This window comes from Lepidothrix coronata, unplaced genomic scaffold, assembly GCF_001604755.1.
Source record: "Lepidothrix coronata isolate B3197 unplaced genomic scaffold, Lepidothrix_coronata-1.0 Scaffold139, whole genome shotgun sequence".
In the NCBI taxonomy this organism is placed as follows: Eukaryota; Metazoa; Chordata; class Aves; order Passeriformes; family Pipridae; genus Lepidothrix; species Lepidothrix coronata.
The window spans coordinates 1,359,586-1,386,101 of record NW_016690319.1 but is presented as its reverse complement, the minus strand read 5'-3'; the positions used below and the strand labels follow the sequence as shown (position 1 = coordinate 1,386,101).

Below are 26,516 nucleotides of genomic sequence, written 5' to 3'. Positions count from 1 at the left end.
ATTCACAAAAGGTAAACAGGATGAGTCAAGTACTTACAGGTCTATTAACCTGACACTAATCTTGTGAAAACTAAAGCAGCATCTGGCAGAGTACTAGAGTACTGAAGTGAGATCAATTATATAATGATAATGAATACAAATTGATAGAAAGTTAGACTTCACTGCCTAAAATTGTTTTTATGAGGTTAAATATTTGATTGACAAAGGGTAAGCATCCTGATGTTTTGTGTTTGCACGGCTCTAGAATGTGCAGAGGTTCAAAATTAACTAAGATACCAGAATGCTATAGAATGAAGATGGAACACATTAAGCTGCTTTAAGCCTGCTAATTATAGGCCTTGGAATGCAATCTTGAGGTACAAATTGGTGTAGAAATATTCCAATAAAATCCTTTTGGTTAAGGTTTTAATTCTAATATAATCTTCCATCATCTGGTACCTGCAACTATTAAGTCTTTGGCAGAAAAATTAGAGTTCTGAGCAAGTAATAAAGATGAGCTGTAGATTCAGTGCATCAAATGTTTTTAATATAGAAAAGACCCATATGGAATTTATTGAAAAGTTGGGGGATTTGATGTAAAGATGAGGTCCGCTTGGGAGCACAGGGCTAAATATCTGCTACACGGGAACCACTGGTATAGTGATACTTCCAGAAAGCCTTGTGAAAAAACCTTCTTTGAGAATGATGGAGGGATGTAAAGATTTTAGTTTATCTTATTACTGTAAATGACATATATTATTTTTATTTCTTTATTCAAAGAATGTCATCAAATGGAAACTTAAGGAAGTTCTAATACAATTACTTAAGAATGAAATAAGACCTAATACTGAAAGACCTAATGCGATAGATCCATTCAACATGAGTATTTACTTTATCAAAAAGAATGTAAACACTATTTTGATTACAGTCTATAAAAATTTGCATGAAAACAACAATCTAACAGGAAAACAACTCCTAGTATTTGGAAGATGTGGCATTACTAAAGACTGAAATGGAAAATATTCCACAATCAAGACCAAAGTTCTTAACACTGAAAAGGATTATAAGATATACAAAATCTCATATGAAATTCCAGACTCTTTTGACCAAAGCTATTAGGTTTTTCTCGGGAATTAATAATGGAAGTCATCTGGAAAATGTTCTGTTTTATGTCAGAGTAAACTGTGGACATGTGTACTTCTTCTGGGTTCAAATGAATTATTTGTCTTCCTGACTCCTCCCAGAAAAAAGTTTTTATTGCTTGGAGAATGCAGATCTTGTGTATTATACATTTGAGATATTCTGTAATGAAGTCCTCCAAGTGGCAAATATTATAAAACTTAAATTGAAATATGAGACCAATTTATTTGACTTCAGTCAAACAACATGCGTTTTGAAAGCTCAATAACTGATTCTTGAAGTATGTCCTACCTAGGTCATAAGACTTTATCTTTCTGTGTTTTGCACAGAACTGGACAAATAAATAGAGCTTGATTAAATAAAACCTTAGATAATTATAGTTGCTGGTGTAGGTTTGTCTGGATAGAGAAAAGCTTTATGGTGAAAACTGACTGTATCCTGTCTCAGTGTCCTTATTATGTCAAAAAATTGACTCTGAAAATTGAAAATATTTTATTTCTCTGGAAGACTAATTTCTTTCTATAATTACACCTGCTTTAGTATTTTCTTTTTCTGTCATTACTAGAATTTAAATTAAATGAGAATTAAATCTGTTTTAATTCACAAGCTGTATACTGTCAAACATTCTTCCTACTTCTTTCAATCAGAATTTAGTACTATTTCCCCTTCCTTGTTCTACTTCCTTATTCCACCTCTGATTAGTTTTAAGACTTATATTAATCATTTTAGAAGATTCAGAAGGATTTATTTATTTAATCCAGTAGATCTGCACTGATCAAAGCATAGGTAGATACATTAACTCATGTTTCCAGATAAGTATTAGAGAGAATGCAAATTAAAAAAATCAGACTTTTTTATCATACTTTTCAAATGATCTCACATCTGCTGGCAAATAACCATTTTCTTACATTACAGCACTGAAATGAACTCTTTAGTTCATTCACCTTATCAGAGGAGTCCTGAGACAGCTGCCATGAAGTTTTAATCTCTTCCTTTGCTACATTTTACTTTTTACTGTTTCTGGTTCATTTTCTGCTCTGCTGATTTAATAGCTGCAAGTTTCTAGCATCGTCTTAGCAGATCCTTCTGAAAGTAGCATTAACCGATTACCCAGTACAGCTATCTAGTTGAATTTGCTTGAAGTAGTTACCCTTAATAAACCAATATTTCCCAGTAGGGAAAGATGCTTCACTTTTTTCTTCCTTTCAGGTACTGGAAAATATCAGCAGCTATTGATGGCAGTACATAGGGAGCTTGAAATACATGACAGATATTGCCAAACAACCTTGTTATGCTTTTCCTGCATGTGCTTCGTATCTGCTAGATCCCTGTTATACCACCAGACACAGGGCAAGGGCAATGGTTTGGAGAAGGATTAGTGTGCTATCTCCCTCTCGGAGTATGACTAGTGTAAGTGAACTTCAGCAGAGACTTGATACTTCAGTAGAGGGGACACTTTTAGTGTGTGTGTGCATGGAAGAGACAATGCTCACAGCCTTGGCAAGCATGCTTCTTGGGGAACGCTTCTGAACAAAATCAGTAGCATGGTTCGCAGGAGCCAAAATGTGAATCAGTTCTCCTATTTAAAACTGCTAAGATTTGGGAACTTTTAACCCGATAACAATTGCCTTTGTGGCTATAAACTTATGACTGATGCTCCCCTCATGAAAATTCATACACAATTTGTCTACAAAATGGATCCGTTGCAAGTCAGGTGGATGTTTTTGTTTAAATGTAGATAAATTCCTGCATGATATCTGGGTGGTCAGATGCTGATTTACCAAGGTGAAGAGAGGAAATAAAAGGGCTTTCGTTCCTGCTGCTTTTTTCCTACTGTAGTTTGCCAGGCTGAGGTACATGGTGTGTCGTGGGTCCTGCAGCTCCTGCTTCAGTGAGAGTGGTAATCACACTACTGAGTGGAGAAGATGAATTATGCCTGTGATGAACAGAAGAACACTGTGGAAACTAATGGAGTAGATGTAAAGTTCACACTGACAAAACCACTACCACATCAGATTTGGAGCACCAATCTCCACTTGCACAGGGGCTCCATCTCTTTTTCACGTTTTTAGCAGATATTTGAATACTTTCTGGATTCAAATTCAAGGCACTCATTTAAGGTTAGCTGAATGATTTAAAAGGCAACCAACCATCTATCTGAATATATAATTACTTATATATAGTTACTTAACGAGTGCGTTTGGGTAAATTTAACGGAAAATTTCCAAGCCTCCTACTGCAAATTTAAACCTTTAATCATCACTCTTTTATTGTTGATAATTTTTCACTTTTAACATTTGTTTCACTGTGAAAAAGTTTGAGATTTTCATTCTGTTTTTCCTGTGCCAGGGGATTCTTCATGCTGTCCACTGTGACGGCTTTTCACAAATGCCAAGTTGTTACTGGATTGTCTTTTAATTATCCAGTTGTCTGTCTAGCTCCAAGTCAAGGTCCTTGGTTGTCTTCTATCACAACTGTGAAGCTTGCTTCATGACTGTCATCTACTGTCATTTTGGTTTAAGCTTTTCACAATTCCTAGCTCACTGTAAAGAAAGAAAGAAAATTAATGGGATTTTGAATTAGCCCACTCCTACTAATTAGCACTTAGCAGTGTGATTGTCAACTGCTACATTTTTGTTGATCAGTAATAGTCTCGAAGAACCATCTGTAACTGGGAATCTGTCTCATTGTTTCCTTCAGGTAATATTCTTTCTACTACTTTAAAGAGATTTTTAGAAATGCAAAACTTCACTTTTTAGGACACTTCAAAGTAGACCTTTGAAATAGGAATACTCAGGGGAAACACAAAGATGCAGAGGAAAAAAAAATAATCTAGGTGTTGTGGATACTAATCTGGTTCATTCATTTTGCATTATCCTCAGCCTCTGCCTGTACTACTTTTATTCAGTTAATTACTGACTGCTGTTTATGCAAAAACAAACAAAAAAAAATCCAACCAACAAACAAACAAACAGCCAATCCCAAAAAACAAACTCAAACAAACCCAAAACCCAAACCAGAGAATTGGAAAGAACAATTTGTCTCTTTTCTGTACTTGCATGCAGCTGTGCTACTTACAACTTAGCATTTTTCTCCTCCTCATGTGCTGTAGACAGGACACTGTATTGAGTCAAGGTACCTGTCATTATGGAACTCATGAGATATATTGCTGACATTTCCAGCCTTACATATTTGGGAGTTCATTTATCTTCCTTTAGCAGTGTGTCATCATAGTCTGAGCGGCAGCTATTGTGTGTACACTTGCTTTATGGTTGGCAGGGAGTGCTTTTCAGTGACCGAGCCCTCCTTTCTGCCTACTGAGTCCTTCAGTATCGCTTTGAAGAACATGCTCATCTTTTTCGAGGTCACTATATACTTGGGCAGTGTCTGAAGCAAGGGACAGGATTTGATATCTTATCAAAGGATGGAAGCTCTGTACATTTGATGTGTTTTGGTTTTTTGTTTTTGGTTTGATTTAGTTTGGTTTGGTTTCTTTTAATATATCTCTGATTATGTGAACTGAGCAAAGACATTTATTTTTATTATTCATAGTTAACCAAATATATTACTAACTGCTTTAACACCTGATCTGAAGAATTCATTATTATTTATTTTATTTAAATGGATTTTTGAGCATCTGACCTGAATATCTGAAGTACTGAAATGTAGTATTTGAAGTATTGGCAATAAAGTTAATAAATTGACAAGAAGAAGCCTTAGGAGACTGAAGTATTCATTTCACAGACAGTTTAAGACATTTCTTAATTTAATATAACCTCAGTGTGATCATCACCCAAGAGGCTTACAGAAATTGAATTTGGTTTGAAGTTTTACAGTGTAGATGGGGAAAGAAGATGCATCTGTGTGGTACTGAATGGTTGACTGATGTCAGAATAATGAAACTGATACCCCAAATTCTTCCTTCAGATATGAACAATAGTGCTTTCATGAAAAAGCTCTGCTTTGCCAATCTATTGGGTTTTTTTTACTCAGAAAGAAATTTTCATATGAGAAATAACAACCCATAGCGGTGGAGTTGAAACTAGATGATCTTTAAGAGCCCTTCCAATCCAACCATTCTATGATTCTGTAATTTAAATAACAGTTATTATGTGGAATACTTCTTTACCCTAGCTTAACTACAGGCTAGTGAAGCAACAGTGTGATCTACTGAAGATTCTTCTTCTGGGTCTCTAAGGAAATGAATTATTCTGATAGAGAAACACAGGATGTTATTAGCAATGCAGTCATGTACAGTTTCTTTTATTGGTTTCCCACTTCAATTATGCCAAAAAGTTGCCTGCTTTCCAGATCAGACATACTTATGATGTCAAACACATCGTTTCCAACTTTAAAAGAAGTGCTGAAGCTCATCATAGTAGCATTATTTATAGACTATTTGTGAAGTTTTGTAAATGTACAGAGCAAGTACCCTGAAAAAGAATCCTTAAACAACTACTACTGAAATTTATTTCATCAAAAGCTTCTGTATGTAATGTGTATTTTAAGTGCATCTAAAAGTTTTGACTATCATTGATAGAATTTTGCAAAGAGCCAGGGAGAGGTTTAAAGAGAATTTCCCCAGTGCTCATTGCATAAATTTATATTTACCATTCATCACTGGTTGATATAGTGTTATGAGTTGAATAATAATAACAATAAATATAATAAATAAAATTAAAAATTCCTAAGCTAATAGCAATGGCTTATCCAATTTCAATTCAAATGAGTTATGTCAAAGTTATATTGATTGGCACTAGGATTATCAAAACAGAAAAAAAAAAACCAGAAAGCTGGGATAGTTTTACATACGGAAAAATGGGAATAAAACCCAATGGAATTGAGGGAGGAATTCCAGAAGCTCCAGCTATGAATTAGGTCATGCTAGTTGCAACATTACCTGTTTGGTAGCTATGTTGTTCAGAGCCCCAAAAACCACCAAAAATACCTAGGAAGAGTTCAGGATTTAGCTAGAGTACATTAACTGCCTGTCTGTCTGGTATTTGTATTTCTCTTTTTTGTATATTCCTCAATGGATTCTAGTCCAAAATGGATTTGGGGCTCTTGGTTTGTGCCACATCCTCTGCCAAGCCATAGGCATTTCTGTCTCCATAGAGATCCCAACAGTGGCAACTTTTATACAAAGAACATAACTGAGTGGGAGAGGGTTGCAAAATGAATTATCTGCTTTAAAACGATACAAAACCTCTCTGTTTTCCTCTGTTCAGTCTATATGTGTAAATTTTTGTGAGGTTCTCAATGAGCTTTGCTGTGCACCATGAACATATTACTCCTACAATAGGTATACCTTCTGTACTATAGGTAAACAGGCTTCATGCTTGAATTAATTACCTATTTGCCATTGATATCAGGAAAGAGAAACATTTTCCCTGAATATTTGTTGTGAAGATGACTTGGCATTCAGTTTTGTAGAAAGTAGAGTCTCAGACTATGCCTCTTTTTATATATGAGCATGACAAATATTCATCTGGACAACACTGGCTTCTCAGACTATAAAAAAAATGTCATATTAATGTCTTAGAAAACACAAGAAATCGAGAGTTGATTCTACTGTGCTTGGTATAAATTTTTGGCAATTCTGCGTAAGGACAAGGTAGACTCATAGCTATTATAGAAAAAAAGACTGGTAGCATTATTCTACAGCAACTTGTTTCTCAGCGTTTTGTTCTGAGTGAATTAACATATTTATGAAGCTGAACTATGATTGTGATATAATTTCTGATAAATGCTGAGTCATGTATTCTACCCAGTGTACATCAGGGTGCTGTAAATTTTTTTTTTTTTTAGAATGGGTATCTTGGCTCTATGACCTTACGGGCTAATTTTATTATCTATTTATGTTGGAATATTTGAATGCAATTTGTGGTAGTACGTTACTTATGTAGCCTCTGAAACTTCAGGCCTTATTTCTCTGCAGGCAAGAACTCTGTAGAGCAGTAGTAAACGTGGCAGTCAGGTTTATTCTACTTTATGCTTGCAAACATTCTGATTGTTATCTTAGATTACATGTGGATAAGGAACTTCCATGAACAAGTCATCTCCTAAGGAGGAAGAATTTGTTTACTGTTACATAAAATAGCTAAGGAAAAAGATTTTCTTTTACTTAAAACATCCATTATGATAAATAATATCATAACAATTTTTGTACCTTAAAATTTCTAAAAGGACTGATTTGGTTCAGTTTTTCACACGGTCTTGCTCTCCAAGCTGAGCTTAGGAATGATTCTCACTGACGTATAGTTATCAAAACTTGTGTTAGTGAAAGGTTGGAAGAAGAAAGGAAAAGTAAATTCAAATTTAAAAGAAAATCTTTGTATTTAAGGAACAGCAATTATCAGAAATTCTGCTTGTATTAATATTGTCTGAGCACATTATAAAACATTTGTCATAGCTAATGCTTTCCTGTCAAATCAAGTAATATTAGAAGAGGACTTTTACAATGAATATTAATATAAGAGACAACCATAAGTGAAGTAAATTATAGAGGCATATAAATTTAGTATTAAGTGCTACAGTAAATAGTCTTGCAGCATAAATTTCTTTTTCTAATGTTATTACAAAATTAGACCACTTGATAGTCATCTGAAAGTTGCTGAACATTGTTGCAAGTTTTCAAGTACTTTACTCATGTGTCTAACTCTAAATAAAAAGTCATATTCAAGAAAATGAGTTTACAGTCTGTGCACTCATCAATTGTGCTATAGTTTCCACACAGTTCTCAAATCCTGTTAACACATCAAAACACCTATCTGCTGTTCAGTCATCTACAAGACAAGTTAAGAAATAACTACAAGAATTATCCCTCTAAATCAGAAATAAGATGCATGAACTTAAATTTTGACTGTTCATTTTGATACAGTTTTTTAAAGTGCTAGATTGTTGATTGTTTGGTTACTTTTTTAATTCGAGATTCTTTGCTTTTGATTGTCATTATAAAATTATGCATCTGGATTTGTGTTAGATTTTTTACATTTATCTTAATTTTGATGTGCGCCATTTTGGATTAGGAAGTGAAAGAAAGACATTGGCACATTAAGGATTATGCATGAAGTTAGGCTTCATAATTTTACCAATATATTGGTTTTGGTTTTGAGGTGGGGTTTTTTGGTAGTTGGTGGTTTGGGGTTTTTAGTAGCATTAATTAGCTACTACCATCCCAAGGATACCCTTCCAGGAAAATTCTTTTACAGGGAAATTGTGGCTGTTGTGTGTAGATATCATTTGGAACTTCTGTCCTTAATAACAAAACTCATTCAGAATCTTAATAAGTACATGATAACTACAAAGACTGTTTCCAGTAAGGTATACCAAAGCTAAAATCTTATTTGTAAAAGTTTAAGTTGAAAAACAAATGTATTATTCTTATTTGCTTTTGATAGGTGATCACATTCAAACTTCTGAAGTTTTGAAAGCAGCTGCCACATGTTATTTTTGTTGCTCTTATTGTTGTCATGGTGCTTTGAAGACTAATGATTCATCTTCTACAATGAAAACAAAAATTTACAAATCTTTATTTAAGATAAATGTTATTAATTAGCTTGAAATGGCAGTATTATTTTGATTCCATTCAGGGATATGCCTGAGAAGCACTGAATAGAAACAAAATCCGTAAACTCTTTTTCAAATGAGCAAGTATGGAACAAAGACACCACAGAATTTGGTAATATAATGAATTTCTGTCTAGTTAAAGGTCTTAGACATTTGAAGTGTGGAATTTAAGGACCTAGCTCTGAACTTAACCATTTTTAAAGCTTTTGCTCATATTTTATCTATATTGCAGAGACACCTTAGTTTTTACCATATAAGGTCCTCATGCTGGCATTCACAGAATCACTCTTTCTCGTGTTTCACAGAATTAAGCAATTAAGGATTCATCAGACCTCTTGTAATTAGCGTAGATATAGTCTTTTGTATTGCATCTGATATTTAGCTTAAGTGAGGATCAGCATGTAACAGTCAAATAGCCTGCTTGGAAATAAGTTAGCTACCATTTATGACTGTGCAACCGTCTCAATTTACCTACAATTACAATCCCAACCATAATTTTCAAGTCACTTCCTTTTCAAGATTACCTAAGTCCATATACCATCACTTTTCAGATGTGAAATATAATTGAAAACTGAACAAAGCTTTCAAATATGAAGTTTTTACAATAAGCTGCTTGCATCTTTCAATCCTTCATCAACAGATAGATCTTCAACATAATCTGGGAGACAAAAAAGCTTCTTTTATAAGTGAGGTGAAGAAACTATAAGCATGGTTTACCTTTTACATGAAGTTACACTCAATACGCAAACAGCTGAGTCTGAAGAGAATTATTAATCAGAATAATACGTTAATCTCATAATACCTATTTTAAGTAAGCTGAAAACCTCCAGAAAAAAAAAATCGTATTCTGCAGAAATTCTTATTGATTTCAGTTCAATCAGCTTTTCATGGGTTTTAATGTGTTTTTTCTCAGATTTTTAAATTTTCCAATTTTAAAGAGAAGTTAATAGAAGAAAAATTCAGCCTTCAAGATATGTTGTTATAGTTGTTGGAAATATTACTTTTGAATAATTTTCAAAGTTTTTTATAAAATATAAAGTAAAAGAGGAAGAATAGATCTGTCAAGATTTTAACAGTTTTTCTTACTTTAATTTTTTTTCTTACTGCTCTGAGGAATGTGAAGCAAAAAGCTTTGAAAAAGTAGTTCAGATTTTTCTAGATCAGACTCTACTCTCTCAACTTTTAATTATCTAACATTATTTAAGAGCTAAAACTTGTTAATAGCAAATCTATGAGCTTCACTAGCAACACAGGAAAGTATTGTCAGATCTTTTGGATGTTTTTGAAATACAGTGTATTTGTTCTGTGAAGCAAATCATTTCTACTGAACTGCTCTTTGCCCAGCATATCATCAAGTAGTCAGCGAATTTTGAGTGAAAGTGATTTTACAACCATTTAAATCACAGAATTTGATAATGTTATTTTTGTCTGAATGGAGTTTATAGTTTGAGAGAGAGATGTACTTGTATTTATAAGCTTCCTCAATAGTAACTATAGAAATGGGATTTTATGCTCGGAGGAGGGAGGAGGAGTTAAGGGCAAATAATTGTTGAGTGACAACAGCCAATGTCCTGATTATCTAAGGTCCTTCTAAGTTGAAACTTGCATGTTTAATGCTCCCTTCAATTGATGTAGCAATTCAATCTTCTACTTTTCCAAAATAAATGAAGGAGAAAAAAATAATGAACAGAAAAAAACCAAGTAAGTTAAATACTTGGGCTTGAAGTCAGCTTACCTAGAATGAATTTGAGCTTCCTTTATGGAAACATTACAGAATCACAGAATATGTCAAGTTGGAAGGGACCTATGTTTTTGTAGTAGATGGAATGAAATCATGTCTTCTAGTGAGCATTTGATCTCACTCTATTATAATTCCCCAAAGTAGGTCACATCAATCTGCAATCTCTTTCCAGATCCTGAGAGTATTCAGGTATAGACATCTGGGGATGAACAAGCTCAACATATCCAGTTGTGGCTTTTGTGGCTTTTATTGTTATTGTTTGTTTATTTGTTTGCAGGTTTTGTTTTTTCTTTTAACTTCAGTGACCATTAGTGACATTGAAAGACTCTTTCATCTGTTAGTTTAACTACTTACTGTAGTGTAAATTTGCACTTTTACTGTAGCTTTAATAAATGTGTTACTTTAGGTTGTGATATGAATGAGAACCAAATCTGAGTTTTAGTCTTTATAATTCCTGCATCTTTCTTATTCCTGAAATATGTAATTCATTTCTGATGTCTACACCCCCTACCTGCCAAGAGCTTTTGTGACGAAAGCACAGTGCTTTCGGAGTGTCAGCCAAGACACCAGATTCAGGGTGTGCTATCCCTCTGTTGCAATAGGCTATTTGCAGCTATATTTTCCTGTAAGATTTTTCCTAAGCATGTTTTATTAACCCTGGGTGTGCTAATGTTCATCCCAACTGAATCACCAAACAAGTTAGCCCTTAACTGGCCTCTGTTTTGTTCAGACGAGAGATAGTAAAAGTAATATAGTGGCCATGTTTTAATAGTGTATTTCCCATCTGCACTCAGTGCTTCACAGAGACCAATTTAAAGCATCTGTTTCCTTCCCAAGTTCCTAATATACATATGTAACATTTTCATCTATTATCTTTAGCTTGACATGAGAAGTACAGGGAACTCTCAGTTATGCCAAAAGCAATAGTTTTTCTTGTAAACTCTGTAGAAGAGTAATATTTGAATAGCTGCAGGAAGTTTCAGATTCTTAATTTTATTAATACTGTTCCTGTTTATCATTTGGTGGCTTAAACTGTTAAAAGTGGAAATCTATAATTTAGTATTTGTTAAAAACTTTAACTGCTCAGGGCCAAGAAGTTGTTTATGATTTTTACTATACATCTTCCAAGGAAAAAATATCACAGAAGAGTGAGAGAAAAACATGTAGGTAGAATGTTTGGTTTTAAGACTCTGTATCTAGTGTGTATCTTTGAGTGTGGACATATACAAATGAAGGTGGCAGTTTCCTGAGAACTCATATTAACTTAGTTGTCTTAATGAAAACTTTTCCGTGCATTAACTAGACTTACTCCAATGCTATGAAAATGTTTATGGATACTGTCACTCTCCACTGCATTTTCTTTTTTGTTACAGGAAAAAAAGAGGTTACTTTAATATATTTTTCAACAACAGAAAGTAATTTTTTACTGCGAGATATATAAATAATGACTCCTGAACTAACCTCTTTCCCCTCCCCTATTTTTTTCTCTTGGAGTGGTTCCATGGGAATTATAATAGTTCTAACACTTCTATATTAGAGATATTTAAATATATTCACTTCAGATCTTGATCATTTTTATATACACTTATTTCCTAGTTATTGTTGATAATGATTTTCTTTTTCTTGATTATTAGTACTTTTAACTTATTTTAATGAGTTATATGTTCTTATATTCCTTGACTGATTTTGATTTCATATTTCAAGATAAAAATAGCATGAAAACTATCCAGACAAAAGGAGTTTAAGGGTCTTTCGATTGTTTGTTTTGTTGTATTGGGTTTTTTCCTGTCAGCGAATGATTAATTTACTTCAGTGAAAGTGGAACTATTCTCAACAAAATGCTCTCAAGGGAATGGGACTGAATTTCCTTCAGATAAGTGTTGCTTCCTTACAAACTGCAACGAAATGAGAAATCTCTAAACATATTAACTTCTGTGTTCCTGTCATTGAAAAGTAAGTTAGTCCACTCAGGTCCAAGATTTGGGATTTTTACTGTTGCAAATTTATTCATTAGTGCTGTTCTAATTACTACTTACAGGCTTGAGATTAACTGAATCAGTTTACTGTTGTTTCTGACTATTATCAGTGTATTCTTAATGATCATGTTTACTTTTCCCTGTATAAGTTTTCAAGACCATAAGCTGTTCTATGTTTCAACTAAGTCATTAGGAGGCTGGTGAAGGGACTTGAGCACAAGTCCCGTGAGAGAGTAAGGGAGCTGGGGTTGTTCAGCCTGGAGAAGAGGAGGCTCAGGGGGGACCTCATCACTCTCTACAACTCCCTGAAAGGAGGTTGTAGCCAGGTGGGGGTTGGTCTCTTCTCCCAGGCACTTATCAGTAAGACAAGAGGGCATGGTCTTAATCTCTGCCAGGGGAGGTTTAGGTTGGATATTAAGAAAAAAATTTTTACAGAGAGAGTAATAAAACATTGGAATGGGCTGCCCAGGGAGGTGGTAAATCCACCATCCCTGGAGGTTTTTAAGATGAGACTGGACGTGGTGCTTAGTGCCATAGTCTAGTAAACACGACGGTGTGGGATCAAGGATTGGACTCAATGACCTCGGGAGTCTTTTCCAACCCAGTTGATTCTATGATTCTATGATTCCAGAAACAAGGGTACTCCATTTAATTATTCTTCTGTAATCCAATAAAGCAAAAAAACTATTTTAGAAAATAGCAAGAGAAACCAAATAATAAATAGAAAATTATGAAAAGTCCTTAAAAATGAAAATTCTGATGCAATGTTTAATTTTCACTTATTGACATAAAGCTGTTTTCCATAAGATAGTAACTGAGATGTCATATTTGCATTTTATCCTAAGAACAGAATAAGACTGCAGTATCTCACAGTCCTGCCTGCCATCAAATATAGAGTTTTCTATAGGTTATTACTGGAAATTATCAAAATTTTATTTAAGAGGTTCAAGAGTTTTGTGGGCTAAGAATGACAACAAACTATTGTTTGTTAAAATATATATGAAATTAATGCTGCTTTCTGCCACATTTCTGTCTCTTTTGTTCCTTTTCCAGAGGATTGCTTTGGCTGTGATTTCCTCAGCTAAAAAATACCACCTTCTGAATCTCTCTTCTTCACTTAAATTCAGAAATCATCCTTTCGTTTGTTCAAAACAAAGGAGGCTGCCATTAATATTCATTCAAATGGATAACTTATATACACACTCAATGTAAAGGAATGAAGAACATTTAAAAAAAGATAGAAATAGGAATTTATCCATTTTGCATCTCACCTGCCTAAAGACATACAGAAATAGAAATGTTGACATTTGAAGAAATACACTTCTTACTCCAATATTCTTCTTCTGGAGTCCTCTAAATGAAAGTATCTACTATTGACCTGTAGTTTTTTTTGGTTTATTTTTCTCCTCAAGATGCATTAACTTGATATCACTTTCATTCCATTTGAAATTTATTTTATATAACTGTGTATATTGACTTTAACATTCTAACCTATTAGTGCTCATTCAAAGGACAGTGTAATTCAAAATGTCAACAGTAATGGGTGGTTATGACATTCATAATGATTTTTACCTAAAATGGCCAAAAATGACTTGACAAATTGAATACATTCTCTCTGTGCGTTTGCATTTAGTAAATATAATATTTAGAATATGGTCAAATAATGATTCAGCTTTGATCTCCTAGCAAAAGGAGAAAGAGCATTCCTAGCAAGTACTAATTGATTATTCTTCTCTCTCTATGACTTTCATGCTGAAAGTTTCCTGGCAGACTATGTAAATATTGCCAAGGATAAGCTATTTCACTAATTCTACCAGGACTAAGGAGTCTGAGGGGAAAATTAGCCATGTAGATTTTAGACCATGGGAGGAAAATTCTTCTAATGTTAATTAAATCTCTTGATGTTTAAACTTGTATGGTGAAAAAAGAACAAACAAAACTAACAGTTCTTGGGAGGTCTCTAGTCATTTAGAAGATTATGCATTAGAGATCAATAGAGAGTATGAAAATATACTTTTTTTGTTTAGAGGTTATCGGGAAAGTTAAAATGACCCACCATCTGGAAAGAAAAGAAAAAACCCAAAACCCACAAACAAAGCCAAGCAGCTGTACTAGGAATAATACGGTGTGGTCTTTTGCCAAAAGGTTATTATTGGGAGCACAGTAATAGATATTTAATTTACAATTGAAGTTTGCTGTTTCACATATTTTAAGCATCTCATTTGATACTCTCTGTCTAAGGTAAGAATGAGATTCCTTAAAAAAAAATCCATATTATTTTATTTTTCCCTTTAATTAAATATTCATATGGGGGCCTATAATACCTGCTTGTCTTCTAAGAACCACAGACAAATAAATCACTGCATTCTGAAGGTAAATCTGCACACACACACGCATACAAAAAAAAGTTTTCAAGAGAGATGCACCTAGTAAAACTAAATTCTAGTTTACTGTGCCTCTTTTGTTGAAGTAAAGGTTTGTCTCTAGAGGTCAGAATTCTGGACAATATTTTACACTGTATTTGTTAATACTGTGTTCACTATTATCTCATAAGGCAGCCAGTTTAAAAGTGAATATTTATTTCACTGGTACACCAGGGACACCAGTCCCCAGTTAGGCCTTTTTTAGTGAAAGCTGCAGATTTAGAAGTTATTGACAGTATGTTGTCTCTTAAGCTGACAAGGCACTGGAGAGCAAAGGTCCTAGAGAGTAAAAGTCTGATGTCCTTTTCCATTCTCCACCAAGTAATTTGAATAGAAGGAATTAAGTCATCTTAATGTGACTACATATCACACATCGTAGAGCCCACAGGGCAAGTCAACAGGTCTTAGTAGTTAGTTTTGAAAGAGACAAATTATTAAAAAGGAGTAGTATAATTTATCAGCAGCTCAAGGAAGTGATCCAGCAAGAAACAGAAACATGCATTAAGGATCATATTTTAGTCCCTTGTCTGAGCAGCATTGGGTCTGGGGTACAAAGAGAACTCAAAGGGTGCTCAGATCTTCCTGCTCTTCTGCTTTCTCTTTTTCCTTTTTTTCTGGAGATATGATATTGCTTATGGTCTCATATGCATCATGGTAACCTTATTACCTATCACTGGACAATTGAAAATCCTTTTTGGAAAAGGATATTAATGTTGACAACTAACAGTGGATCCATTCGTGCTACTTATCACACTTTAAAAAAGGAGCCATGAACACTGCTTTTCTCCTCCTTTTAAAGGTGATTTTGGTCAGAGGTGTTAAGAAAGGCTACAGGAAACATTTCTGTCAGAGCTTTTATTCACTCTGCTCTCATGCACTTTAGCTACATCCTACCCCCTTTTGCATTCTCTGCTGCAGCTCTTGCTTCTGTCATGCCCTATTCTTGTCCTCAATCTGTCAGTCAGAGACAAATCTCTTCAGATTGCAGCACAATATTAACTCTGTATAGTTAAAAATTAAATTTTAGAAAGCTAAATACAGAAAATATGAAAAGTTACTTCTAAGACATAAATTAAAATCCTGTACTGTTGTCTATAAGCCTCTGGAAGCCTGTATACAGATGGAAAATTAGAGTTATCTTTTAATAAACTGTCTTTTATTGTGTGTATGGTGTGTTACTAGTTTTGACAACTCCTGGTTTCATATTTATGTTTCCAAGGAAATCAAAATAAGAATGAAATTTATAGTTGTGAAGTAGAAAGTAATTGTACCAATGCAAGAGGAATGGATTACTTAATATTATACTTTCTTTTTGACAAATAACTTCTATGGTTCTGTGATTTACTCTGTGCTTTCATAAAAAAAAGGGTACATCATTCAGCCTGACTTAAGGCAATATTTGTTGTTCATGATTTTTCAACTTTTATGATTAAACTAAACAGATTATTAAAATGAAACTTGGTATCATGGAATGCATTTATTCTAATAAGCATTGCTACAGTCTTGCACAGTGACCTTTTTAAGTATCAGAATTTTCATTCCTCAAATGAGATAGGCCTATTCATGTTCCAAATGCCATCATCACAAAAATTAAATCCCATACCAGCTTTTAAGACTAATCTCTTGTCATTTCTATGTCCCTGCTCCGCCTTTGAAAGTGCAAAATTACATAATTAGTTATATTTGGAAGGGAGAAAAACAACCAACCAAACAAAAACACGAGCCTTCATTGAATTGAATGATTGAGCTCATTGCATCTATGTTTGCCCAAATGCTAGGTCACTTACATAGCCTAAAATATTTTTTAGAAGCATGAGGGAACCTGCTCTAGGAAGACAGTTGTTAGGTCAGCTGTGCACCGAAATAATAACTTTTTGATTTGCACCTTGGCAAAACGTGCAAATAAAACAAGTAGTCGTGGACAACCCTATAACAGTAAAGAGATTTCCTTTTGTTTAAAAAGAATTTATATCAGGTCTTAATACAGAAGAAGAAGAAAAACTAAATTTAATTTTGAATAATCATTTGATTATGAAACTGAAGTGGGTAAATTTAATCTGTGTCTTCAAGCAGGTTATTGTGAAACAGTGGAGCAGTAGATTTAAAACAGTGATAATATACACAATAGCCACATCCTGTCAAACACAGATGAGTAGTAATATCTGCATGTGACAGTAAACAATCAAGGAATCAAACTCAGTATCACACACAAGTGAAGATAAAAAAAGCAAACAGAACGCTGTTAGTGTTAAAGAGAAGGATAGAGTGTAGTTCAGGAAAAATTGTTTTAATGCTCCAAGGGGCTTTTAAGATTGTGTTTGGACAGCTGTATGCAATTTTAAGCACATGTATAATCAGAGGCCTTAAAAAGACAGAGAGATTTAAAAGGTTCACAGAAAGCCAAACTAGAATGAGTCATGTTCAGAGGGCTCACATATGCAGAAGGCCTGGTGAAACTGAGACTAAACTATGAAAGCTGTTTAGGCAAAGTTATTTTTCATGTTTCTAAGGTGTTGTAGATGGTGAGAATGAATGTACACCAAATCTTGTGATAGGGTTGTGGTAAAAGGGATGGAGACCAGATGATGAATGTTAAAATGTAATGTCCAGTCATCTTATGCCATCAGAATATTATAAATAGTGGTAGATATGGCTAGATTTGGGTTCCAAGTTACTTCATGCAGAATATTTCAACTATAAAGCTGTACACAATGATTTCATTTTTTCTTTGGGTGAGAAAAATGGTTTGAAATTGTAAGAAACCTTTTTGTATACATGTGTGTGCATAAAAAATCTTATTTATATTTTCCATAAAAAGCTAAAAAATGATTGAGGTGATCATCATTATTGAGTGGGTTATACAAAAGCTGGTCACAAAGTCAGACAGAGTTACCACTGTGAAAAGCCTATAGAAAGTGCCAGTCTGCATTGCTAATCTATGCAGGTGCAGCAGTATATTTAACAGATGCATATGTGAGACAAAGTTGAGTTGATGTAGCTGATTTCCTTCAGGAAACACGTATCAGGTCTAGGGATTTATGCTGCTACTCTCAAAGGGACTTTGAGATGGAGGTCTCTCATACTAGCTGGGGAGCTGAAAGGAAGTGACCAATTTTGGCTGAGCTGTTGGGGTGTGTGTGTAAGGCTTGCTCTGAGCATGTACCTCTGAACAAACTCTCAGAATGACTATTTTGGGATGGAAATGTCCAATGTGAGACTTCCAAAGGACTATAAGATGAGAAATGGATTCACCACAATAGTAGGCAAACCCAATTTGGGATGTGCAATACCAGAACTTCCTTCACCTAAATAGTTTTAACATAAAATTCAACTCTGTCAGGAAAAGTTATTGTTTTTGTCATATGCTTGCTTTCATACCCAAATTGCAGCTGAATTATCATTTCAGTGGTCAGACCCCACTGATGTGTCATTTTTCAGTATTCTCATTATTCAGTATTCTCACCATTTCATCAGGACCATCCTCAGTGTAAAATCAGGGGATACGCACACAGCCAGGAACTCAAGGAACTCATCTGTTCTGGGATCAGAAGATACGGACATCCAGTGTCACTCTGTTAATGTTCAGTCTTTACAATCCAATAAATTTTTTACTGAGTTGATGGAAAATACCCTTACATTAGGATACAATGGAACATAATAGCAATAGCTGAAATAAGATGTAAGGGGATAAGCAGTAAATGCAGGGAAGAATTCTTTTATTGTTGCTTAGGTTTTAGTTGGTATTTTGACATACAAAGAAATTTTCTGTTCTGGACAGGCTCATTCTTATTTCTATTAGCTTGCAATACACATCCTTCCTTGCTCCTTGCAAGTTCTCCATCCCTCCCTATGCATCCTGACATTATAAAATTCTGCCAATGCCTCATTTCTCATTGGTATTAGACAAGTTTAAAAACTACACTGCTTCTGGAGTCTGTCCTGTTTAATGGCCTTTTTTTGTCTTGCTGATGGTGTCACATAGGATTATTTGGTCTATCTTCTGTCTGTGATCCTAAATGAAACACTGTGTTAAAGACTAAAACAATTTTTGTCCTGCTCTGACTAGTATAAAGCTACAGTCTTGAGCTTGACTTGGGTTTTTTTTTTTTTTTTTTGTTGTTGTTGGTTTTTTGTTGGGTTTTTTTTGGTGGTTTTTTTGTTTTGTTTTGGTTTTTTTATTTTATTTGAACAATGTTTTTAAATATTTATGCAGGCAAATACAACTGGCTGTACCTCAAGGGACTAGGGGTAAAAATGACGTGACTAGACCTAAGACTTCTTTGAAAGAGCTTTAAAAAGTACAGGTTTGATGTTTTAAAAACTATTTGTCTAACAATTTAACTAGTTTCAAAGCAAAACTGTGTCTCCTTTTGTACAGCTTTGAACATAAACCAGCCTCTAGGCACAATATCATAATCTTCCCTAGGGATGCTCCATTCCAAAATGGTGGTGGTTTGAGATTGTTTTGTTTTTATTTGGTCTTTTGTTTTCTTTTTAAACTGATAGTGTCAGCTATATTCAAAACAGAAGATTGACCTACGTGGACCACTGGTTCCTCTCAAATGGTATGAAATCTCTGTTTATACCACAGCAGTGATGCAAGGATGTTGAATGCATTATTGCTTGACTGTTCTGCATTTTAGACTGGATATTTCTGTGGAGAAATTTCATTATTTCACATTTGAAAGAATGGAATTATGTATCTCTGGCTGTGTGTCTTTGGGGATTATTTTGGCAAACTGTTCTTCTTTTGAGATCTGAAGAGGTTTGAATGGTGTACACAGATCTGGGTGAGAAAGATAAGCAGACAGAGAAAGGGATGAGACAATCAAAAGTGCATGATGAATGCCTGGTTTTGAAATTAATTATATGGGACCCATATTCACGTAATAGTCTTTATCTGGAAAACCAGCAAAATGCTTAAATTGCAGGACTGTCCTTCCTTTGCAAACTTTATTGCAATTGGTTTACAAGTTTTCTGACAACACATTTCCTGTTTATTTCAGACTGACTATATTTTTTTGCTTAGTATGAGGTTCATATGAGCTGTGGGATTTTTAATTTCAATACTGATCTAATTTGAATGTGTAGAACAGCCCAGTTCTCAGTTCCTAGTTCCTGAATTCCAGGAAAAGTATTTGGAAACTCAGTCACACATTGCAGTCCAAGTATTAAAAAGTCTATTTTTATTTCTCTTCTCTATTGCACTAATTTTTCATCAACTTCATACTCTTGCACATTTACATGCTTCAATCTACATCTTTTAATATCTGTTGGGTAAATCTAATTTACCATTTCCTCTTATTTTATAGACATTTTTCTCAGTGTTTGCTGGACATTTCAAGTAAAAGTCTATGTTTTAGAGAAATCATTACATATCCATGACGAAGATGATGTTTATCTGTGTAAAGTTTCACTAAGCACATAATTTTATTCAAGTTTTAATCAGAAACTAAAAATCCGTGAAACAACCAGACTCAAGGGAAGGCACAGTTATCCATCAAAAAGTGACTTCACTGTTGTTGTTTAGTGCTTTCAAAACTATTAAGTTATACAAAGACTGAGGGGGAGTAAATATGTTTCAGCTATACAGTAATTTTTAACCATAGTGCACCAATAAGCATATCAATAAGAAGTAACCAGTAGTGAAATAATTGTGTTCATGTCTCCAAAAACCTAATGCTTTAACAGTCAAAAATGTTTAAAACACCATTCTTATAGAACAATCACGATTAGAAAATAATAATAATGAAGATCATAATTAGAAAATAAGGGAAGGCTTTGAAGAATTATAAATGTCAAGTTGTGGGCATCAAAGACAAAAAGAAATTGAAAATTTAATGAGTAATTAAGAGATGTTCATTAGGCCTCTCTCCTGTCAAACTGGATACAGTTGGGCAGTGCTGTTCCTCTCATCTGAAAACATATATGGATAAATTCTCATTTGTGCACCTCAGTGAAATAGTGAAGCTTGACTGTTTGACATTAGCAGAAGGCTGGTGCTGAGCAGTGCTGGTGGCTCTCTGGTACAGTGATTGCCCTGCACATGGTCTCTTCCTCCTAGAGGGCTCCACCATCAAATCCTTAATATCTTTAGGGGGCTCTTCTTCATTTAACAAATATGCACTGTGAAATTACTGCTGCATGCCAGATCTGCTACCTGCTGTAAACATTTGTATGTTGCTTATGGATGACATCCAAGAAGGGATTAACTTTTACATTCATGATCAAGTTGTTTAAATAGCCATAGCAAGCTAACTTATAAGTAGTTCAGCCAGCCAGACACCACACTAAACGACATTCTGGAAGAGTTTGTCAAGAAAAGGTTTATGTGCTGACCACTTTACCCCCTTATTCTTTGTACTCCATCAATATTGACATTATCTTTCATTTGCCCAGTTTGGAGAGAGACAAATTTCACAAACATAAAGTAAATCTTCAACAATGTGTAAAATGAAGGAACAGCATATATCTCCATTGTTTTAATTTTGTAGAAAATAGCATTGATTGCTAACATAACCGTGGACTGTGTGCTCAGCAAATTAGAATGCATAAAAATATGTCTTCTCCAGAGATATCTGAAGGCTATCTCAACTTAGAGCAGGTTTTTCAAATGTGGGAAAGAAAGAATATAATAGATGTGATTTTTGACAAAATGATAGCTGACTGCACAGTGAAAAGTTCATGGGAATTAATGCCAAGTCTTCCATAAAATCATCTAAGAGAAATGAGGTAAAGCATTCTATTCAATGTGCTTCTTCTATTATTTCAGGACTCTGAAAGTGCTGAGGCAGGATTTAATTATCCGTATACGCGTGTGCAGAGTATAATTTTTATTTTATTTCAAAGTTGGTTTAATTTTAATTTAACTATGTCCTTGTAATATACTCAGTGTGATCCTTCCTTGCAACAAAATAAAATAAATATTTGAATAATTTTATTTTCATTAAAAATGTATACTCTTTAATCTTCTTTTTAGCTATTTTTTTTAGTATTTTTCATCTCAGACCCCAAACATTTAATGATGTCATGAAAAAATCATGGAATCTAAATTCCGGGCTGATCCTCCAGTTGTTGATACACCTCCCGCTGGGAATATGAGATAATTAATATCAGAAATGTGTAAAACTTTCAGGAAAAACAGGTTATCTCAGAAAGTTTAAAATATAGTTTGGATTTTATATGCTTTTTGAGGCAGTCTCGTTTTAGTCTAGGAAAGATATTATAGTCTCTTTACGCTGAAGAGATGGTGCTTTGTTTTAAAGTGACAGGAACAGTTCTGCAATACTATTTGTATTATTACAGGAACAGGTATAGTATGGACAAGTAATAAAAACAAATACTTCACTCCACAGGCTTCCCTAGGCAACTGCCAGATTTTTCAGAAATGTATTTTTAATAAGAAATTATTTTGATTCATTGTCATCTTTATTTTTACATGAGTTTATATTGTTTTATATCACTTGTATTATAAGAAGTGTATGTAAACTGTCTTACCTTCTGAGTTTCAGCTTCCTTGGCTATGATTGTCCAAACTTATGAAGAAAGCAAGTTCTGGACAGTTCTGCCTTCACAATTGCTGGAAAGTACAACATTCAGTTAAACACTTCCAGGCTAAAAACATGGCTGTGTTATGTACGCCAGATTAACATTTTGATTCCTATATCCACCATTAAAATCCTGCACTCTGCAAGCCAGATTGTAACACATATGTGGGAGTTAAATGCATTTTTTATTTTAAACTGAGCAATTTGATTTTTAAGACCCCCTGACAGTTTGACAGTTCTTGCAGCTCAGTGTAAAATCTGACCACTCTCTCTGCCAAAAGTGCACAGAGTTAATTAATGACTTTGCCTCTCTGTGAGTGGTAAATACTCATGTGTGAGTAACGTAGGGTAAGTAACATCATGCATAATGCTGAGACTGGATGAGAGCGGGGTTTTAGCATTAGAGTTAGCTTGATCATTTCAGGCAATCAGTAATGCAGATGGGTTGAAACTCTAATGAAATGTTGTTATCTGCTTCTGAAATTAAAATCATTTTGCCAGGAGATGAAAGTAACTGGTAAATCCTTCTGGTATGAAAGAAGAGATGCTACCCTTTTCAACCCCCACTGTCTCCAAAGAAAGCATGCTCTCCAAGTATGTATAAGGCATGCTCTTTATTATTAGTATGCTCTAAATCTCTTTAATGCTGATTAGTTTATGTTCTCTTGTCCAGATGTTTGTAAGACCATAATGAACCTCAAAGTATGATTTATGTAAATGTATTGGATTGAAAAGACTTACTGTTCATAGGACTTTACAATATATTCAATAAAAAGCAAGTTGACATGTGCAAGTCATTATTTGTAGTGTTCTCGAATGATCCATGAAATCCCTTCACTGGATGCGTAGGAGAAGTGTGGTCACTGTCTTAAGAGTTGCAGTCTATAGAGAAGAGCTTGACATCTGTTATCCATTAAAGTGGAAGTGGAAAGGGCAGCTGGAGCTGCATGCATAAGGGGTAAAGATTTCAGTTGGACAACATGCTAACCAAAAGATACCGAAATATTTGCTTCCAAGGGTCTGGAGTGTGGAATGGATATGATTAGTGCTGTATTATTTGTATTTTAAAAAATAAATCCATTAAATGTTTTAGCCATCCATGTAAAAAATGAACAAAATTATTAATCTGCTTGTTGTGTGAGACTAATCTTTTGACAGAATAAAGCAGAGAAAACAGAAAAACAAATGAACAAACCAAACTCTGAAACCAAAACCAGCTTTACATTAAAAACAAGACTTCTTTGAAAACTTCTCATGCATTTGTCTTTCTTTCTACTTTCTTTTTAAAGGTTTGGTGACATCTACCCATGAGTGTGAAAAAAATCATCCTGTGAGGCAAGAAAATATTGTGAAAGATCATGTGCAATATACAGCCCTATATCAGTAAATTTTAATTGGAATTTTATTTTGAGTGTTTCTAATCACTCTACAGTAGCTCTTAATCTTTCCTTTCCCAAGATAAACATAATTTATTAGCTAAATTAAAAGACCTCCTGAATATCCTTGTCAGAATGATACTATGAGTCTTACTCAGGCATATGTCCTTTTCATTCACTGAAATACTCTTGCAGGATTTTGATAATCCTTGCTTAGACGAATTCTCAGTACTGCTTGTATTTAAGTGGATTTGGTTTTCACCTAATTTCAAAATGGAATAGCTTAAACAAAAGAATAGGCCATTTCTCTGGATTGCCAAATTCTATCCGTATGACTAAATTAATAACATTCGTCAGCAGTTTTCACTTCTTAAAATATCTATGAACTGTCATTATATGCATGATTTCATCTTTGTAGTTTTCTGCAATTAAGAGATTATTTAAATATTTTGGATCTCATTCCAAAATGTTTAACTTTTTTTTTCCAGTCATGGAGTAAAGTTCTCTGTTTCAATGACTTAAATCTGTGTCAACAAGTCCACTAGGTTGCTTCTTAGGAAACAAAGGAGTAAGTTTTTCCCTTTTCTAAACAAAGTAAAATCAGTGTTTGATAGAAAAGCTGGTGAATAAACCAGATTTTCTGCCTAGATGGAATAATTGATGTATTCAGTGATGAAGAAGTGTGATCTCAAGTAAAATTGTTTCAGACAGTTGCTACAACAAAAAAATTTCTGTTTTTTTAATGATCCATTAATGACCGTTTTTTATTCTAGCTTCAGACACTTGAGAAATATATTTATAGACCACTAAACTAGTTGTGGCTTTTTTTTTTTTTGTTTTTGGTACTGACACAGGACAGAAGTTTTTTCAACTGTGATGGACTAATTCCAAACTCCCTTTACAGCATTTGTTACCTCTCGGAAAAAGTTTTTCTCAGTTATTGTTTGAAACAACTGTTATTTTGGTTTTTTTTAAAATAATTTAAATTATCAACTGAGATCTTAATTTAAAGAAAAATAAATAGATGTTCCAAAATGGTGGCATATTCCTGTGTGGGTTTTCAAGGAAACATGATCTTTGTGAAAGAAATTATCATGTTGTACCTGATATTCCATATCAAATACTTCTAATTTCTTTATATTATCCATGAAAGATCTTTATAGAAAAATGTCTGTATATTCACAGGTGAAGGTTGTTAATAATATTGATATCTCCTTGGTCAGACAAATAATTTTGGCACTGCATGAAATATGTATTGATATAGAATCATCAAAGAACATACTCCATACCTTGAGAAATACTCAAAAAGGAAGTGAAAATGTGACAGCTTTTGTATTTGAAACTCAGGAACATACAGGAAACGTTTGGGGGAGGGTTTTTATTTTTTTAGATTAATGACAACGTTAATGTTTTCTTAAAATGGAGTTCCTGTATTTTACATTGGTCAGTGAACACAATAGTGAGCAGCATTTTCGACTCTGCCACTCTGCGATATTCCTCCCCTGAACAGTGAAGATAAACATGTGATGCAAATATCTTCTGTCATACAAATGTATGTATTTTTTAAGTCTGTGATCAAAAGCTTCCATCAAAAATAGAAAACTGTTCTTTAGTCTTTGTTTTCCTACCTACTGAATGCTTGCAGCCCTAGGCTGCAAAAGCCTAAGATTGCTTTCTAGGAGATTTCTTTGTCTCGTTCCATGCCCTTTTGGTGTCTGTTTTTTTATTTAACTTTTATTCTTGAAACAGCTGTCTCTTCACATGTACTAGATAACCCTCATAATCTTTGCTTCTTAAAATCTCTCCATAAAGCCTTCTTCTCTTTAATAGCCTTCCAGATTTTTTCTTCTGTGCACTCACAGCACACCTACTTCCACATTTTGTTAATATTCTCAGGTGGCAGCATAAGTTCTACAAAGAATTGTAAACAAGCTTGGTAGTATAAACTAAGTTGTGTGACTTAAGGTCTAAACCTGTTAGAACAATGGTTTCTTTTTTTTTACTGTGATGCTGCAGACATAGATGTATGTAAAGTATTAGTATTTTCATAATTTTGATTATGTCGTGTATACATGCAAGGAAAGTCTTTGAGTAAAAAGGCTATCTTTTCTTAGCCTTTGAAGTGTTTATTCAGACTTCATACTATTTGAGAGTAGGTACAGTTGCAGACTTTGTGCTTCAGCAACTGAGATTAGCTCAGTGGGTTACAGCACGGTGCTAATAATGCCAAGGTCATGGATTGGATCCCTGTGTGGGCCATTCACTTAAGAGCTGAACTCGATGATCCTTGTGGGTCCCTACGAACTCAGAATACTCTCTGATTCTGTGATCCATGAGAAGCCTGTCTGTTGCCTACCATCTCTCAACAAACAAACAAAAAAAGAAAACCTTACAGGAAGTAAGTTTGACACATTTCTGTCAAGAAACTCAGAGTCCAGTGAGTATGAGCCTTAAAATAAGCAATGATAACCCTCTGTCACCGAAAGCTGAAGTGATGCACCACCTCTGGAGCACTGGGAAGAAAAAAAGAAATTTGTTCAAAACCCAGTATAGAAAGAGGCTGATGTTGCAAACTGCACTATACCTGTGTGCTAGTTTTGTCAGAACAGTTTACAATATCATAGTTTATATTTCAGTCTAAAAAATCCAGAAATAAATGTTATGGGTATTATTACTACTGCTATTTTGGCAATTTGAAACTTTGTCCTAGGCGTGGTTAAAAGGTCAGTGGTATTCAAATAACAAAGGGTTAAGTCTTGCTGTCA

The 26,516-nt window shown here is 34.2% G+C and overlaps 1 protein-coding gene and 1 long non-coding RNA gene across 5 annotated transcripts in view; one reads left to right on the top strand and one right to left on the bottom strand.

Moving 5' to 3' along the window:
• The window catches only part of ZNF385D (zinc finger protein 385D), a 408,247-nt gene that overhangs the window by 358,417 nt on the left and 23,314 nt on the right, over nucleotides 1-26,516 (top strand). The window lies entirely within an intron of this gene.
• On the bottom strand, nucleotides 2,717-22,372 carry LOC108503477. The gene is made up of 3 exons (XR_001876847.1): nucleotides 22,326-22,372; nucleotides 18,292-18,366; nucleotides 2,717-3,662 (listed from the first exon to the last, which is right to left on the bottom strand). It is a non-coding gene; the product is annotated as an uncharacterized LOC108503477 (long non-coding RNA).